This window comes from Lissotriton helveticus, chromosome 9, assembly GCF_964261635.1.
Source record: "Lissotriton helveticus chromosome 9, aLisHel1.1, whole genome shotgun sequence".
Taxonomy (NCBI): Eukaryota; Metazoa; Chordata; class Amphibia; order Caudata; family Salamandridae; genus Lissotriton; species Lissotriton helveticus.
This window is the reverse complement of record NC_136070.1, coordinates 803,536,713-803,553,948: the sequence shown is the minus strand read 5'-3', so window position 1 is coordinate 803,553,948 and position 17,236 is coordinate 803,536,713. Positions and strand designations below refer to the sequence as shown.

At 48.0% G+C, this 17,236-nt stretch overlaps 1 protein-coding gene across 1 annotated transcript in view; it reads right to left on the bottom strand.

Moving 5' to 3' along the window:
- LOC144781880 (NTPase KAP family P-loop domain-containing protein 1-like) overlaps positions 1 to 17,236 on the bottom strand; it is a 311,948-nt gene that overhangs the window by 207,976 nt on the left and 86,736 nt on the right. The window contains exon 2 of the mRNA XM_078660931.1: positions 9,521 to 9,652. The gene's annotated coding sequence lies outside the window, so the exon portion shown is untranslated. The remainder of the gene's footprint in view (positions 1 to 9,520; positions 9,653 to 17,236) is intronic.

The window sequence follows — 17,236 nt, the reverse complement described above, 5'->3', positions numbered from 1 at the left end:
CTGGCAGCAGCTGACGGAGGTCTAGGGGCCCCCTTCGAACGGTCCAGTGCTGGGTCCAGGCCGCAAATAAAATCCCCACCCCACAGTATCCGCAACGTACCAAAGCCCTTAACAAGTGTAAACAAGGATTGGTAAAACTGTGGGTCATCGTAGTTAGGCCCGAAAGAGTAAACAATGAGAAAATCCATTGCACTGCTATGGCATGTAGTTATGGTATATCTTCCTGCTTGGTCTGTGACACACTTCTCCACCCGAAGCCCCAGCTTCGGATTGACCCATGTCAGTACTCATCTAGAGTGCGAGGTGAACCCCGCAGCATGGGATAGGGCCGCCAGTGTCTTGCTTGCTGGTAAGGTGGACCCCTGTTTTAGATGAGTCTCCTGTAGTAATGCAAGGTTGAGTCTCCTGTAGTAATGCAAGGTTGATTTCCTTCCTTCTTAGATATGCCCAAATATTGTGCACTTTCCTATGATCATTCAATCCCCTGACATTCCATGTCAGGAGTCGTAAGCGTTTAATAGGACCCTGCCCTATCTGATGTCTCGGCATTCAATGTGCTGAAGCATGAGCAGGGAAGCAGCTATTTATGATACTATATTTATCCTTCAAAAGCTGTAAATTGTCCCCACCATGTTCCATACTAAAAGCAAGAAAATGCAACATCACAATCCCATACCCTCCCCCACCTACACCTTGCAATCCCCAACTACGCAAAGTCGATTATCAAACCCTCCCTCGCCCAAAAATAACATGAAAGAACTAACGGTAAAACAGCCAAAAAACACCATCATAACACCTGATGATCTTTGTGTTAGTGTGCGCGTAACGCTTTGGGGCAGAGGTTACCCGGCTGTCACACGTATAATACTTCCCACACCAGACCACCTGATCTGTAATGAGAACACTTCAGATGTAATTATTCAGTGGTGACCACAGAACTAATGGATGCCCTAGGCACCCGTACATCAATAACCCATAATCAGAGATAACTTATGCGTTACATGCAGGCACAATATTCTTACCGACTATGCAACAGGCCTGCAGAGCCAAGGAACAAAAGGGGAATTGAGACTAGTGTACTACTAATTAAGATACCAAGGCCCCGACATCACTGCCTCGCCATTAGTCATTGTCCTCCAGACCTCCGGCCTCAGCACCAGTATGTGCATTGTCGTTATGTACTTTACCAGAGGTACCCGACTTGCCCCAGTCCTTTAAGGCCTTCTGAAGAGCACAAGGATCTGTGAAAATCTGTTGCCTGCCATCAAAGCGGACTCTCAATCGTGCAGGATAAAACATGGCACACTCAACGTTCTGTTCACGTAGTTTACGCTTCATAGGTACAAACTGTCTCCTGGCCTCCTGGACCTTTAGGGTAAAGTCAGGGAACAGGGACAGGGTGGACCCCTAATATTGTAACGGACCAAAGGACTCTAGCTTTCCGGAGTGTGGCATCTCTATCCCGGTAGTTCAAGAGTTTTGCAATGATAGGACGTGGAGGGGCTCCAGGTCCGGGTCTAGGACCCAACGAGCGGTGCACACGCTCCACAACAAACATGGGAGAGAACACCTCGGCCCCCAGCAACGTAGTGAGCAGTTTCTCTACAAAAGTTTCCATGTTCCTTGTCGTGGTGGTTTCAGGAAAGCCCGTAATACACAGGTTACAGCGTCTAGACCTAGCCTACAAATCCTCAGCCCTGTCCTGAAGGGCTACAAGTGCTTTTTCCATTTGTTTTTGAGCGTTATGGGTTTCTGATTGAGCCTCCTCCGAAATTGTGATGCGCCTTTCGGCCATGTCCAGGCACTCTGCATGTTTATCCACACACTCAGACATCCTGTCCATTATTAATGTGTTGGATTACGTGCTTATACATCTTACAAAATGTAAACATGGCTCTCAGGAATAACAGATGGTGTTCTGAATTTAACTCACCATCAGTGTTGTTAATGTAGATAAGAATACATTTCAGCAGTTATATGTTACTCTTTTATTTGTGAATTGCAAGCTGTGGTTGTATTTTAGTCGCCACAGGACAATAGACAGTGATGCTACTCTGGCAAAACACGTATAAATATTTGTATTCCCAAGCGCCCTTGGGAACCCTAATAAGTAAATAAACATTTCTAATATTAAAAACTCTCAATGTCTGTCATGTTTGGCGCACCTCAGAGTAGCCATTGCCAGAAGCAAAATGTTCATGAGAGTCAGACTACAGAATGACTTAAATACTCAAGTATTATAAAGACTGTATGAACTACTTTGTGAAAAGTAATAACAAATATATGCATTAAAACAAAAATGAAAGACGAAATTTAGCAGAAATGTTATTATTTATGACCTTTTCTTCCTCTGATTGTATTAATGTGTGGGATGAAGTGCTTATAAATCTTTAAAAAATGTAAACATGGCTCTCAGAGATAACAGGCGGTTTTCTGGATGTAACTCACCATTAATGTGGTTAATGTAGATAAGAATATATTTTAGGAGTTATATGTTACTCTTTTATTAGTAAATTGCAAGCTGTGTTTTTATTTCTGTTGCCGTAGAACAATAGACACAGTGACGCCACTTTTGAAAAACACTTATAAATATTTTTATTCCCAAGCGCATTTGAGAACCACAATACGTAATAAACATTTCTTATATTGTTTGTTATGTTTAATACACCGCAGACTAGGTATCGGACGGAAAAAAATGTTCATTAATTTTGGCATCGAGCGCGGTCAAGCCATGCTGCGTTGACGCTATAATAGTTTTAATATCACCTATTGTGTCCTCTGCTGGGCGTTCGGTGTCCGACAACGCTGATTCTGCTGCATCCTCCATGCGTTTGGATTGACGTTGCTCGAAATTAATTTTGGGTTGGGTCTTTTTAGGTTTGCCCATTGTGACTAGAGTGGCTGTCAAGCCCTGCAGCGTCAGAGTGCCCAATATAATGGTATCTCACCCAAGTGAGTTTGTAGTGTAGTTCCTATCATCCCAATAGGCTCTGCGCATTGGAATAATATCTTCAATAGTATAGACGTAGGACAGAGGTTAACTAGGTCGTCTACTGACGATATTAGACTTAAAGTTTAATGTTTGTGCCAGCTAGCTCAGAGTTCACTAGAAACTTTCTCGAATAGACAAGGAGGAGTTTAACTTCCCTGGATAGACAAGAAGGGATTTAGTTTCTGACAACCATAGAACATGACAACTTTGCTCTCCCCTAATCAAGAGTGTATCTCTAGAGTCGTGTGAAAACAAAAGACAACTTATTTTGCTCAGTCAGTTCAGTGCATTCTTAGTTTCACCAGATTGTAGAGAAAAGGAAGAGACGGGCGTGTTCAATAAAAAGATGTTATTTATTGATCAGTCTCTTTTCTCATACAAGAGAAATGAATCGCTATTATTGTAATACTTAGAGTTAAGTAAAGTGCATACAGTAATAACAGAATTATAAAATAATACTGTAAAAGCATTGATATGGTTTCTTAGCCATATGATACTTAAAATGGATAAAATAGATACATACATATATACATTGACTAATCGTACTCAACTGGTGCTTCTAACTACGCCTACCCCAATGTACCTGACCTAAGCCTAATACGTGGCGGGAGTAGATAAGTAGCAGTTTAAGTTAAGTTTGCTTTGCCAAGGGTCTGCTTCAAGAATTCTCTACAAAGGATGATTCAGTTCAGTACCTGGGAGTTTAGAAGGCTGGAGGGCTGGTATCTCTATCTCAGGTCTTGATATTCCAGCTGCCTGCGAGGGCTGCTTGGAAGCGCCGGAGCTGGATTTCTCGGCAGGAGAAAAGGCAGCGTCTCTCTCTCTCAGCGCGTCAGAAAGGAGGGGCAGCGTCTGTGGGCTTCGCTGTCAGCTGGGCTCCTCGGCAAGTCTCGCTGCTCCAATCTTGTCACCACCTCGTGTGTTTGCTTAAGGCAATGTCGGTATTATTTATACCTGAAAGGTGCCGGGATTGACGTAAGGATGGACATAAATACGTCAATAAGGATGTCATACGAACTGGTCGTTCGCACATTCTTTACTGAAGTTCTCGGCTAAATCAAAACAATGGCTGTGGGGATTTCCCAGGTCGTGGTAGGTTTGATTTGTTTTGAGAACACCGTATGCCTATTAGGGGGCTGGAGGAATAGTGCTTGCCTAATGAGATGGCATGCGCTATGATCTAATCAGATAACGGGCTTCTGTGCCGTTGTGTGGCTTATCAGATAACGGGTTTCTGTGAAGTTGAATGGCTGCTAGTTAATTATTAACCAGACAAGGGTCAGAAATAGGGGGATCGATACAGTACCCATAGTAAATACACCACAAGTTCTGTGTGTAATACGCCCAGACGCAGCAACAGAAGCCTCCCAGGGAAAGCTCTCAAATTAGACTGTCCTTAGTCGGTGCACAGCCCCTGGGCCCTACCAGTGCTTCCCTACAGTGCCTCAAGGAGCCCACACTACTCAATTAATAGGCCACGGGGACCAAGAAGGCCGGAACCATGGTGCGCCAGAAAGGATCAACAACGCTGGGCAGGTCAGCCTAGTAGTTCGCACTCTCAGCGGAGCACGCGGCTCTGCACAGCGGGGATTGAATAGCGCTGCAGTGGTGCACAGGCAGCAGCAGGAAAGCTTATGCGGTCGCACTCCTACTATAATTAGGCTAGCTGGTGAGGGAGATCAGGCCGGGAGGGCGCGATTGGCCGAGGCAGCCAGCAGTGCGCAAGGATGAATATATCAGCAACCCAGCTCTTGAGCGGGCTGTTGTGTCCTAGCAGACACAGTCTAGGGTTAAAAATGTAAAGCCTACACTAAACACCCACCCACCACTGATGTCACGACATCACGTGACACAGTCAATAAATTGAGCCGAGCGCTCGTGCTCGTAGCTCACTAACCATCTACGCAATCTTTCCACCATGTGGGCCTAGGGCCCCACGACATTACATTGGCGACGAGGAGTGGTGGCTGTGTCCACGCGTGCCACAGCCATTTTCGTCGTGGGTGAAAGGGGGAGAATGCTGCCCGTGTGAAGGGCACCCCCTGGTGAGGCGGCGCCGGCCGCCGAGAGGCCCGTGGGGCGTGTGCTGTGCCCCGGGCCGAGTCCTCGATACAAAAAGCGGACCGGACAGAGCCCACCTGCACCGGCCGTGACTGTGCCCCGGAGAGGAGTGCTGGCCGGGCGGAGCCCACTCACCACGGCCGCAGGAGCAGAAGAGGCCCGTCGGCCGAAGGTGAGCCAGGGTGCTACGAATGGCCCCGGGGGGTCGCGGATGCCAGAAGCGACCCCCCTCATGTGAAAGCACCAAGCGGAGCCCACCCGCATGACCAGCGCGCCTGGCACAATAAACTATAAACGAAGCAGAGCCAGCGGAGCCCACCCGTGGCCTGCCTGCAGCGTCCCCGCCGCGCAGCGTGTGAGAAGTGCAGCGGCGGGGTGAGGAAACGGCCCCCTATGAACATTGCATAAAGCTGAGCCGGCGGAGCCCACCCGCGGCCTGCCAGAAGAAGTGTGCCCACAATAAACTTTAAACAAAGCAGCGCCAGCAGAGCCCACCCGCGGCCTGCCTGCAGTGTCCCCCCTCCCCGCCGCGCAGCGTGGGGAAGTGAGGCTGCAGCAGCGGGGGAATAAACGTTAAAGAAAGAGCGCCCGCAGCATGTGAAGAGCTGCGGGGCGCCGACGATAAAGCGGAGCTCATCCGCCGAGTTGCAACAGCGGAGCCCACCCGCAGCAAAGAAGAACCATGCCCCGCCTGCACTAGCGAGCACGGGTGCCAGCCACTGCACCCCCAAATAGGCCAAGCCGGTGCGGAGTCCACCCGTGGCTGGTCTGAACAGCACCGAAGAATCTATGCCCTAGCCCCTCTCCCGACAGAAGAGCGTGAGAGTGAAAGCAGAGCTCCAGGCGAGCACAGCAAACCAGCGATGCGGCCCGCCTCCTGATCCTCCGCCAGGGGCTGAAAGCCTGCAGCGAGCGCTATGTTTCCCCCAGAGAATAAAAGTACAATTGAGAGAGGGCATACCTGGGGAGGGGCGGCAGGACTTCCAGCATCGTGTAAGAAGGACCGGGAGGAAAAAAGCCATGCCCACGCAAGTCTCCAGGACACGCTGTGCTGAGTTCCTTGGCAGCTCCTAACCAGCAGAGACATCAGGAATCTGGTCACCCAGAGCACTGGACTGGTCCCGAAAATTACACGAGGCCGGCAGCGCTGGGGAAGCTGCTAGAGCCTGGAAAAAAAGCAACACTGCCACCTAGTGACCTAATGCAGAAATCACAGCCTAGAAACAAATCCAAAACTCAGCAAACAAGCACAAGCTAAACCAAGGGAAAGCCTACGAGGGAAAGCAAGCCTGCAGCGACGCGGCCGAAGACGGAGACCCATCACCACTGCAGGAGTGACGCCTGTGGCCACAGGTGCTCACCGCAATCGCAGAAGCAGACAACCTCACGCTGGACGTCGAGGGAGAGTCAGAAACGTCTACCGCAAGCAGCAAGATCCAAAGGCAACCGATGGAAGAGCGCAAGTGTACCCCGGATGCGGACAGTACAGGACAGCGCCTGAAAGTAAGGAAGCCACACCCAAAGCACCAGAAGACGTGCGAGGCAAGTACCCAAGTGTGAAGAAGAAAAGTGCAATACGTACGTGGAAGAGCGACGACGCCAAAGAATCTAATGAACTGCAAGGAACAAAGCTACACTGAAGATGTATCACGACGGTACCAAGTGAAGTAAGAACTTGCCACTGCAATGCACACTGACGTGCAACGGAAGAGTAACGCAAAGTTACGCCGCAGCCAAAAGGAGGCGAAGCAACCAAGCTCGGTCAACGCCCCAAGAAGCTATAGAGCCTCACCGGAAGCGAGCACGAGAAGTGCATCCACTGGAGAAGGCCCATAGAGCGGTGAAGTAACCCTCCGAAAAAGCAGAGCACACGAAGAGCGCAGGAGAAACTGCACCAACGCAAAAAGCACTGCAGCAGAAGCACATGGCGATCCCAATGATCGCGGATAGCGAGAAGACTCATGAAGAGGAAGCTGTCCACCCCATCTGGTAGCAAAGAAGATCGCCTAAGAAAAAAGGATGATCTGACAAGCCAGAGGGGCGCCCAAACAAAAGCAGATCACCTAAAATGGTCGCCACAGAAGAAAGAAGAAATTCTGCCAAGTCAGGATGAATATGTCCTGCCAGAAGACGTCCGTGAACTGAGAGATCAGAAGACCTGGAGAGACGGACGCAACACCAACAATAACTAGAAGTAATAGGAGGCAAGAGAGAAGATCGTGAAGACCGGTCCAGTCACCGAAGAAGGGAGAGAAGACAGTGTCCTAAAGACAGGACAAGACCAGACGGAAACAGGTGGAGTGCACGCTGTTTGAAGAAGCCTGGTCAGCAAGACAAAGGAAGAAAGGTGACCGCACCGTGTCGCGAAAAGGAGAAGGGAGAAGAGTGGCAGGATGCCATGAAGAAAAGAACTGAAGTAAGAAGTCATGTGGCACGACGCCATCATCAACAACTTCTGGAAAAGGTGAAGAGAGGTGTAACAAGTCCACACACCTACAAGAAGAAGAAGAGGTGACACACCACAACATCGTGTACAGTGACTCGCACGTCCAGGAGAACACTGATAGCACCAAGAACAGAACAGGCACCTATTCACAAGACCCCGACGACCCGTGGACGGTAGGAGAGCACAGGCCGGACCATTGGCAACACCCACCTTTGGGATTGAACGGAAGTCTGGAAGTGGAGGGAGCTCAGATGGCCTGAATAAGGAGAACTGACCATTCCACACCAGCCCGTGGAGATCCAAGGGGCAAAGGCCTCAGGGACACCGGTGGCAGAGGGTCCCAACACAAGAGATGAGTCCATCGCCGTCTAACCTGCACATCCCAGGAAGGCAAGAGTCAACAACTACCCTTCAGGTGGAGCTACGGACTTTGTGAGGTAGTACCCCCATCGTCTCCTCCATTCACACGCAGACTGTGGAGTTGGAGCAACGCTGTGGAATAATACCCGGCCCAGTGGAAACCTGGTAAAAAGGACCTCCGGGACATCTCGTGGCAGGAGAACACCCGCGAGAGGGGTGTCCTAGTGAGAAGAATGCCCTTCGAACACTCCATCCTTTGTAAATTAAAGCCAAGCTGCATACAGTGAAGAAACCGACGGACCAGCAGAAGATAACATCCTTCAAGTCTAACATCTGGTCATCCTGTTTGACGTTATCCTCAAAAAGCAAGATCTCAGTGGACTGACCAACACACTTCCACGGCGCAAGTAAAGAAGAGCACGCCCACCGAGAACCAGGACGTTAAGCCAAGAAGAAATAAAGTTTCAGCAGCAATTTCCATCGTCATCAAGCAAGCAGCTGAAGAGACTCAATGTAAATTTGTAATTATTGTATATTTGTGTATTTTCTCCCACAGATTCGGACTTTTGTCTTTCCTTAATTTTTCTCAAATTTTGGGAGGAATGTTGTGTCCTAGCAGATACAGTCTAGGGTTAAAAATGTAAAGCCTACACTAAACACCCACCCACCACTGATGTCACGACATCACGTGACACAGTCAATAAATAGAGCCGAGCGCTCGTGCTCGTGGCTCACTAACCATCTAACTAGCTGGTGTCTGTGTCACAATCTTTCCACCATGTGGGCCTAGGGCCCCACGACATTACACGGGCCGAGCAGCCAACCACCCATCCGCTGCCCACTCTCGGGTACCACAGTGCTCCTCCTCGCCTGAAGTAGATGAAGCCCAGTGGAGCAGGGAACCGATGCCGGACTGCAGCACATCCCCGTCCGGACATCAGCTGCAGTTTACGCCGCCGCTCTCGTACGCGGCAGCTATTTAGGGCGCGTCACTGGGCCATGGCTCACAGGCACGATGACCGGATCACGGCTCTGCCTTCGTCGCGTGGCCTCAAAATTGTTGCTCCAGAATCACCACAACTTGGACGACACTCGCCCCGAGCTTTTAACGATAGGACTACATCTGGAGCAGCAGCTTCTTGACGGATAGTGCAGGCGGCCGGCGGAGCTCTGCTACAACATGGCCATATTGATGCCAGGCAAGCTCCGCCCTCCTCCACTTGTTTTACATGTTATATATTCCACCTGCTAAACGCAGGTGGAATATGTGGCTGTAAAAAGGCCTAGAAATCAGGAAAAACAAATGATAAACGTCCCTGTACTTCTTGGTGCTGCACTTTACCCCCATTCTGGGGCAAAATGTATTACTGCCTGGTAATGGGAAGGTAATACCACCAAATTTAATACTATCACTTAAATTATACAGTACTAACCACAATTACAGGACACGCGTCCAGTTCAGTGTTTTAGGCACTATTAAAATCACTTAGAAATTACATTCCCAATTTTATATCTATGGCCTAAAAGTTTACATGTGTGCAATATTTCAATCGTTCTTTCAGGATTTTATTTGTTGCTTCACACCACAGAACCAGGTTTTAATTTCTTTGCCTTTTTTCAGTGCAGACTGGATGATAGATTCTCAGGGAGATGATACTCACATCGCACTTTCTTCAGTAGAGAATTTTCCTGTCGCCCCCACGGGGCATAAAAGCCGACAGTGACTGGAGTGGACACGTAATACAAGGCCTTCGCCAAGGCCAGGCAATAAACATCATCTTCTGTTTGAAAGCCTGAAAAAAACACAAATTAAATTGAATGTCTAAAGCACATAAATCCCTAAATAAATATCTATCTTGTTTTCAAAAAGAACTACAGGCCAGATGCACAAAGCATTTTTGGGTCGCAAATGACCCAATTTTCAGAATTGGGCAATTTGCGACCCAAAAATATGCCTTTTCAAATGTACAAAATGCAAAATGTGACCTGCATTTGCAATTTTGTATTTGGAAGGGGGGTGTTTTAGGCACCCTTTCCAAATGCCGAATTGGTATGGTATGTGTTACTGTTTTGAGACCAAATTCCAGTCTCAAACACAAATAGTTTACCACTCTTTTAAAAGTAGGAGCAACACATTTGCGAGAATATTGAAAAAATGAAACTTCGAAGTTTCATCTTTTTCTTTTTAAATGCATCCTGTTTTAATTTAAGAAAATGGACTGCATTTAAACAAAAATGTTGCTTAAATAAAAAGCAATCACATACATGGTGGTCTACTGATTGATTGATTGATTGATTGATAGGCTTTATTTCGGTATACAAATACCATAAAAGCAAACAAACCAACAATTAAAAAAAATATCATACAATCTATTATACACAGGTACATAAAAACAGATACAATAGTTATTAGACAAGTTAAAACAAGGATTAAATTGATACAGAAAGCCTTCTATTACGAATCAACCAAACCCATTTTAAAAATTTTGACACAGCACATACAATCGCGGGGGTTGTGTCAGTCATTAAAATACGCATTACTACTATACATTGGCGAATGCCCAGCAATCTACAAAGCGGTTTAAGCCAACGGGATCGCGGGACACGATAGTCAGGGCATTCAAAGAAAATATGGGCAACTGACTCTACGCGAGTTGGACATGAGGCACAGAAGGGCGAAGTTTGCTGGGACCCCTTCCAGCGGGCGACTAGCTCCCCTACTGGTAAAGTCCCCACACGGAACTTAAAATACAGAGTGCGGTCAGACGGGATGGTAATAATGTCTAGATAGGGTTCGTATGCCACCACATCCTTAATTCTCACAAAAGCCACTGTTGTATTGGGATGGCGTGAGTCTTGATGTAACTTCGCATAGACCCAATCCCAATACAATTTTTTAATAGTGGCCTTGGGTGGGGCAGATTTTGTAGACCAAGCATCCGGTAACCCTATCTCCGTTAATAATCTTTTGACATCCCTCAACCATTTAATCCTCGACCACCCTGCCGTGTCCATGACCTCAGACAGAGCCCCCGCATAGGAGGCTAGTTCGGGCACCCGCCATAGCCTTGTCCACAAAAGCAGTGGGCGAAGTTTAGCTTGATCCCCAATGGGTCTACAGCCTAGATCCAATAGCACTGGTACAGTTGGAGTACTTCGTGGCAGTGCCATCAGGTCTTTCAGAAACATATTCTCCGATTTAACTATTGGATCCAAGTTGCAGGTACCCCACAATTCTGCCCCATACAATGCAGCACTGACCCCTCTTGCTTTATATATATCCACCACTGGGGCAATGGGTTTACAAGATGAGGAGCGTTGTTTCTTAAGGAGAGCTCCTCCTACCCTTTTGTGACCCAGTAGCATTTTGTAGATATGGGCTTTCCAGGAGAGGTAGTCATTGAGGCGGATACCCAAATAATCAAACTCGGAAACTCTCACCAGTGGCTCTGAGTTCAAGGTCGGGAGTCTGCCAAGCTTCCTTGGGGGGTTCAAGACCAGAAATTTAGTTTTGTCGGTGTTGATTTCTAACCCTCCCGATAGACAAAACCCATGGAAGCTATTTAAAAGGCTTTGCAGACCCATAGGGGACTTTGAGATGAGGAGAGTGTCGTCCGCAAAAAGCAAAGTGGGGATCCGTTTGCCTGCCAAGGAGGGAGCGTCCGAGGGAGTGCCTAGTAGATGTTCAACCACTCCGTTTACGTAGAGCGAAAACAGAGTGGGCGCCAGGACACATCCTTGTCGGACTCCCCTACCTACAGGAATTCTTTCTGTTTTTTCGCCCTTAGCGCCCCAGCGCACCTGTGCAAAATTACCATCATGAAGTTTTAACAACAGGGAAAGAATGTAAGAGGGCAACCCTAGGTCCACCAAAACCTTCCATAGTTTCTCTCTGGGAACCAGGTCGAAAGCGTTTTTTAAGTCTATGAAGGCCAGGTGTAGACTGCCCCCACCCAGCACCACCACCTTCCAGTGGAGAAGAGTTAATCTGAAGGCCTGCTCGATGGTCCCGGTACCAGATCGAAACCCGGCTTGGAGGTCCGACAGAATGTTGTTGTCGTCCATCCATTCAAGCATCCTTCTCAATATCACCTTCCCCGCTAGTTTTTGGGTGGAGTCAATTAAACTTATTGGCCGGTAATTGGCAGGGTTGTCCCGACACCCCTTCTTGTATATCGGGACAACCTCTGCCCCCTTCCAGGATTCAGGTATAGGCGCGCCCTCGTTGATGGCATTTAACAGAGAGGATATGAGAGTCCCCCACTCCTTCGGGCTTGCCCGTATTACATCACCAGGTAACCCGTCAGGCCCTGCTGCTTTTAGCGGAACCAGGGTTTTGATTGCGTCCAACACCTCTCTCTCAGTAAAGGGATCGGTCTCTAGTCCAGTTATGAGAATTCCTGTGGGGGGTGCATTGTTAGTAGATCGGTGACTTGCAGTGTATAGTAATGAAAAGTGATTAATCCAGCTCTGTGGGGGTATATTACACGTCATCAGTGTACTATCTGGCCTATCTCTTGTTCTTAATAGGGTCCAAAATCCTCTTGTATCCCTATTCAAACTTGCTTTCCTCAAATCCTCCCAGAAGCAATCCTCCCATTCCTTCTTTGCTGCAGTCACAGTCAGTGAATAGTTTTTCTTTAGCCAGTCGTATGTCGCCCAATGACCTGCTCTTCACTGCACTAATTAAAAGACTTTTCATCTCCCTACATTTTTTTGTGTACCAGGCGTAAGGATTCTGCCTAGGTTTGGGCTTTCCAACACGAGGACCCATGTTAGGAAGGTAAAAGAGTTCGCTCAGGGCCTCGGTGGTAGCACAAAAGAGTGACGTTACTTCCTCTGGATGTAATGAGGGGTCAGCTAGCCTGGACTGGGCAGAGGTCAAGAGTGTTGAGATGGATAAGACTTTCTCTTGGTCCATGACAATATTACCCCATTTTAGACGCCTGCCACAATTAGAGGGGTAAAGCTCCTGATGCACAAATGCTAGGGAGGTCGCGTCTACTCCTAAATGCTCCGTCCAAAAGGGACGCAGAGCAAGGGAAAGCAGATTATGGTCGCTTTCTACTGTAGGGAGTACCTCCATATGCAACAAGTGGTCCCAAGAGTTAGCATCAAGAAGGATATAGTCTATTCTGGACGAGTGACCCACCCTGTTATAGGTATGTGCTCCGGAGGAATCCGAAGACGTCCTGCCATTCGCTGCCCTAAGATCGAATTCCAGGGTTAGGGAATAGATTTGGACAGCCACTTGGGACCACCTTCTGATAGGGGGTATGGTTAAAACTGGTATCCCTCTTCTGTTGTCTTCCTCAGCAGTCCCTAGGGAATCTTCCAGCCCAAGAGGCTCGAACATACAATTAAAATCACCTGCGACTAGAACATGGGAACTGTCTTGGCCCCCTCTTAACCGGGATTCTAATTCAGACACAATGGGGGACAACAAGCCTCCCTTTAAACCCCTAACATAGATGTTAAAAAAGTTAAGGGCTGGCCCTCTCTTGGGTCCTGTAAGTGATATGCTCAAAAGGTCGAGTGAATCGGTCATGCGCTGGGCGACCTGGCAACCAAGTGAAATATCGACCCAAATAAGGAGACCTCCAGAGGGGCGACCTTTCCCAGAAGGGGAAGGAATTGCTGGCAAAAAGAATGATGAATATCCTACCTTGTGGCACGGTTCCATACTCCAGGTTTCTTGGAAGATACAGATGGAGAAACCCTCCACTACGATATTCCATTCCGGAAGTGCCAACTTCCTCGCAATCCCAGCAACATTCCAACTAAGGACCTTTATGACAGAATCTGCCATAATTGGCTCGGCATAAAGAATGAGGTTGGTATCCTGCCCTCCCTCGGGAGGTGAGCAAATTACTCTACTTCCTCCCTCAGACCCACTACCAGGACTATCACCCTGAGGCTGGGGGGCACTCTCAATGGAGGTGGGAATCCCACTGTTGGCGATATTCACCAAGGAGCAGGAATCCAACCGAGGGCTCATGCCCGGGGATAGAGAGACTGACCCTTGGCGAATATCATTTCAGTAACCTGTAGTTCTTCCGTAAATCCCCAGCCATGAGTTTTGATGGTAAGACACAGCAAAGGGATCGGGACCAGGAGTTGCAAAATTATGGTAACAACTTGCTTCAGGGGTTATGCCGAAATGTATGCCCACTGTTCTTGGATAGAAAAAGGTCAGATCGACTACTCCAATACCAGCACTACTAGTGCCTAGATTCTGGTTAGAGATCAACTGAGCAACCCTGGGATCCTTAAAGTTTACAACCACGCAGTCCCCCTCAAAATGCTTGTGACTACTGCCTACCCAGCCTAACCTTCTGACCCCAAGAATCAGCCCGTCGACTTCCCTTGGCAGTGGTCTGTTAGTCCTTAACCAGTGCATGGTTTTATTTTTTAGCATCTGGAAGGATTCTTGCTGTCCGACGAACAACGGTGGTATGTTGGCAAGAATGGCAACAAAGGGGTAACAGTCTGGAGGCAGATCCATGGGAGGAATTCTACGGGGTAATTTGGGAGGAGCTGAGTCAAACTGGCTTGGGGGGAGAACGACGGGACGAGTCAGTGTGGATTGGACTAAGGGGTTATGGTTGATACAGTTATTGGTTCCCGGGTTCCCAGGTGTAGATCTAACGGTTGTGACCATAGCCTTACTGACAGCGCGCTCCTTGTGTTGGGATGTATTTACCCGAGAACGGTCCAAGGGGTGGGGGTTACTCTTTTGGGATTGACCTGAGGATCGAAGGCCCCCTTTGGCAGTGTCAGCGGCCGAAGGAAGAGACTCGAGGACAGCTGCCCCGCTAGACAGCCCCCTTATATTGGAGGAATCTTGTAGAGTAATAGCGGTAGTTGTACCCGCATGGGCCCCCCTATGTTACTGGTCCCGGTCCTAGAGTGTGATTTAATTAGGGATTTTGTTGAAAAGAAGTTGTCTAAGGTGGCTTGTTCGAAGCAATCCAGACGGTCCGCTAGCCTTTTGACTCGTTCAACAATGGGAGTCAGTAGGGCTTTCATCAGTTTCTCTATCTGCACAAGTAAGGATGAATGTGGGCAAATAGTATCGGCAGGCTCCGTCGCCGAAATATCAGTTGAATTACTTGGTGGACTGCCAGTGGGCATCACAACCTTAACAGCCTGAGCCCCACCTAGACCTGCCCCTTTAGGTTTATTCGAGATTCCCGTCACTTGGCCAAGTTTCCTGACTTTCCTGGGATGTTTTGGGATGATAACTTTTTCGAGGGCTGGTATTCCTTTTTCTTTTAATATGATGATTTTTAGGTGCTGCATGGATTAATACACCTTGTGAGGCAGGAAATTCCTCGTCAGTGGATGGAATAATTGTAGCTATAGGCATGGGGGGAGGTAGGTCGGTTAAGACTGTGTACAATAGCTCAGTCCCGGCCTCGGAGTCAAGACCCAACGTACCTGCCACCCTAACCAAACTGGGCGACAGTGGTGAGACCTGGGGCTTTCCCCCTGGATCTGGCGTGGATAGCGGTGGGTGGAGATGAAGGAACCAATGCCAGGAAGCCAGGGGGTGCCTGTTTCTCTAGGGGATGTTTAAGAAATTCGATAGACTGCCTGCGTTCAGCTCGTCTCTCTGCTAGGGCAATCTCTCTATCAATGTCACAGGCAGTCCTGGTGAAATACTTGTCAAGAGGGCCCAGGAATGCAACCCCAACCGAGGACGGGAGAGGATTCGATGGTGAAATCGTGGCGGTTGAAGACATGCTAACGGTCCTTACAGTACAAGGTTAAATTGGAACACTGTAAGCCGCAGTTACGCCACTGTAAGTGCAAAGAGTAACTTAATAACAAAGTCAATCAACAAGACTACCGGATATAACAACTCCCTCCAGCTTACATGAATTTGTCCAGTGGATGGCCCGGCCCAGTCTCCTGCAGCCCCTGACGGCCAGAGACGGCCAGCCCTTGTCCCGGGCTTCTCCCGGGGCGCTCCCGCGCAGCGGTATACTGATCCTGTAATGAAGGGCGAGGAGAGGGCAGGGGGCGTGTCAGCAGGGAGAGCGGACCAGGTGTGCAGATGCCTTTTCAAATGTACAAAATGCAAAATGTGACCTGCATTTGCAATTTTGTATTTGGAAGGGGCGTGTTTTAGGCACCCTTTCCAAATGCCGAATTGGTATGGTATGTGTTACTGTTTTGAGACCAAATTCCAGTCTCAAACACAAATAGTTTACCACTCTTTTAAAAGTAGGAGCAACACATTTGCGAGAATATTGAAAAAATGAAACTTCGAAGTTTCATCTTTTTCTTTTTAAATGCATCCTGTTTTAATTTAAGAAAATGGACTGCATTTAAAAAAAAATGTTGCTTAAATAAAAAGCAATCACATACATGGTGGTCTACTGATTGATTGATTGATAGGCTTTATTTCGGTATACAAATACCATAAAAGCAAACAAACCAACAATTTAAAAAAATATCATACAATCTATTATACACAGGTACATAAAAACAGATACAATAGTTATTAGACAAGTTAAAACAAGGATTAAATTGATACAGAAAGCCTTCTATTACGAATCAACCAAACCCATTTTAAAAATGTTGACACAGCACATACAATCGCGGGGGTTGTGTCAGTCATTAAAATACGCATTACTACTATACATTGGCGAATGCCCAGCAATCTACAAAGCGGTTTAAGCCAACGGGATCGCGGGACACGATAGTCAGGGCATTCAAAGAAAATATGGGCAACTGACTCTACGCGAGTTGGACATGAGGCACAGAAGGGCGAAGTTTGCTGGGACCCCTTCCAGCGGGCGACTAGCTCCCCTACTGGTAAAGTCCCCACACGGAACTTAAAATACAGAGTGCGGTCAGACGGGATGGTAATAATGTCTAGATAGGGTTCGTATGCCACCACATCCTTAATTCTCACAAAAGCCACTGTTGTATTGGGATGGCGTGAGTCTTGATGTAACTTCGCAGAGACCCAATCCCAATACAATTTTTTAATAGTGGCCTTGGGTGGGGCAGATTTTGTAGACCAAGCATCCGGTAACCCTATCTCCGTTAATAATCTTTTGACATCCCTCAACCATTTAATCCTCGACCACCCTGCCGTGTCCATGACCTCAGACAGAGCCCCCGCATAGGAGGCTAGTTCGGGCACCCGCCATAGCCTTGTCCACAAAAGCAGTGGGCGAAGTTTAGCTTGATCCCCAATGGGTCTACAGCCTAGATCCAATAGCACTGGTACAGTTGGAGTACTTCGTGGCAGTGCCATCAGGTCTTTCAGAAACATATTCTCCGATTTGACTATTGGATCCAAGTTGCAGGTACCCCACAATTCTGCCCCATACAATGCAGCACTGACCCCTCTTGCTTTATAT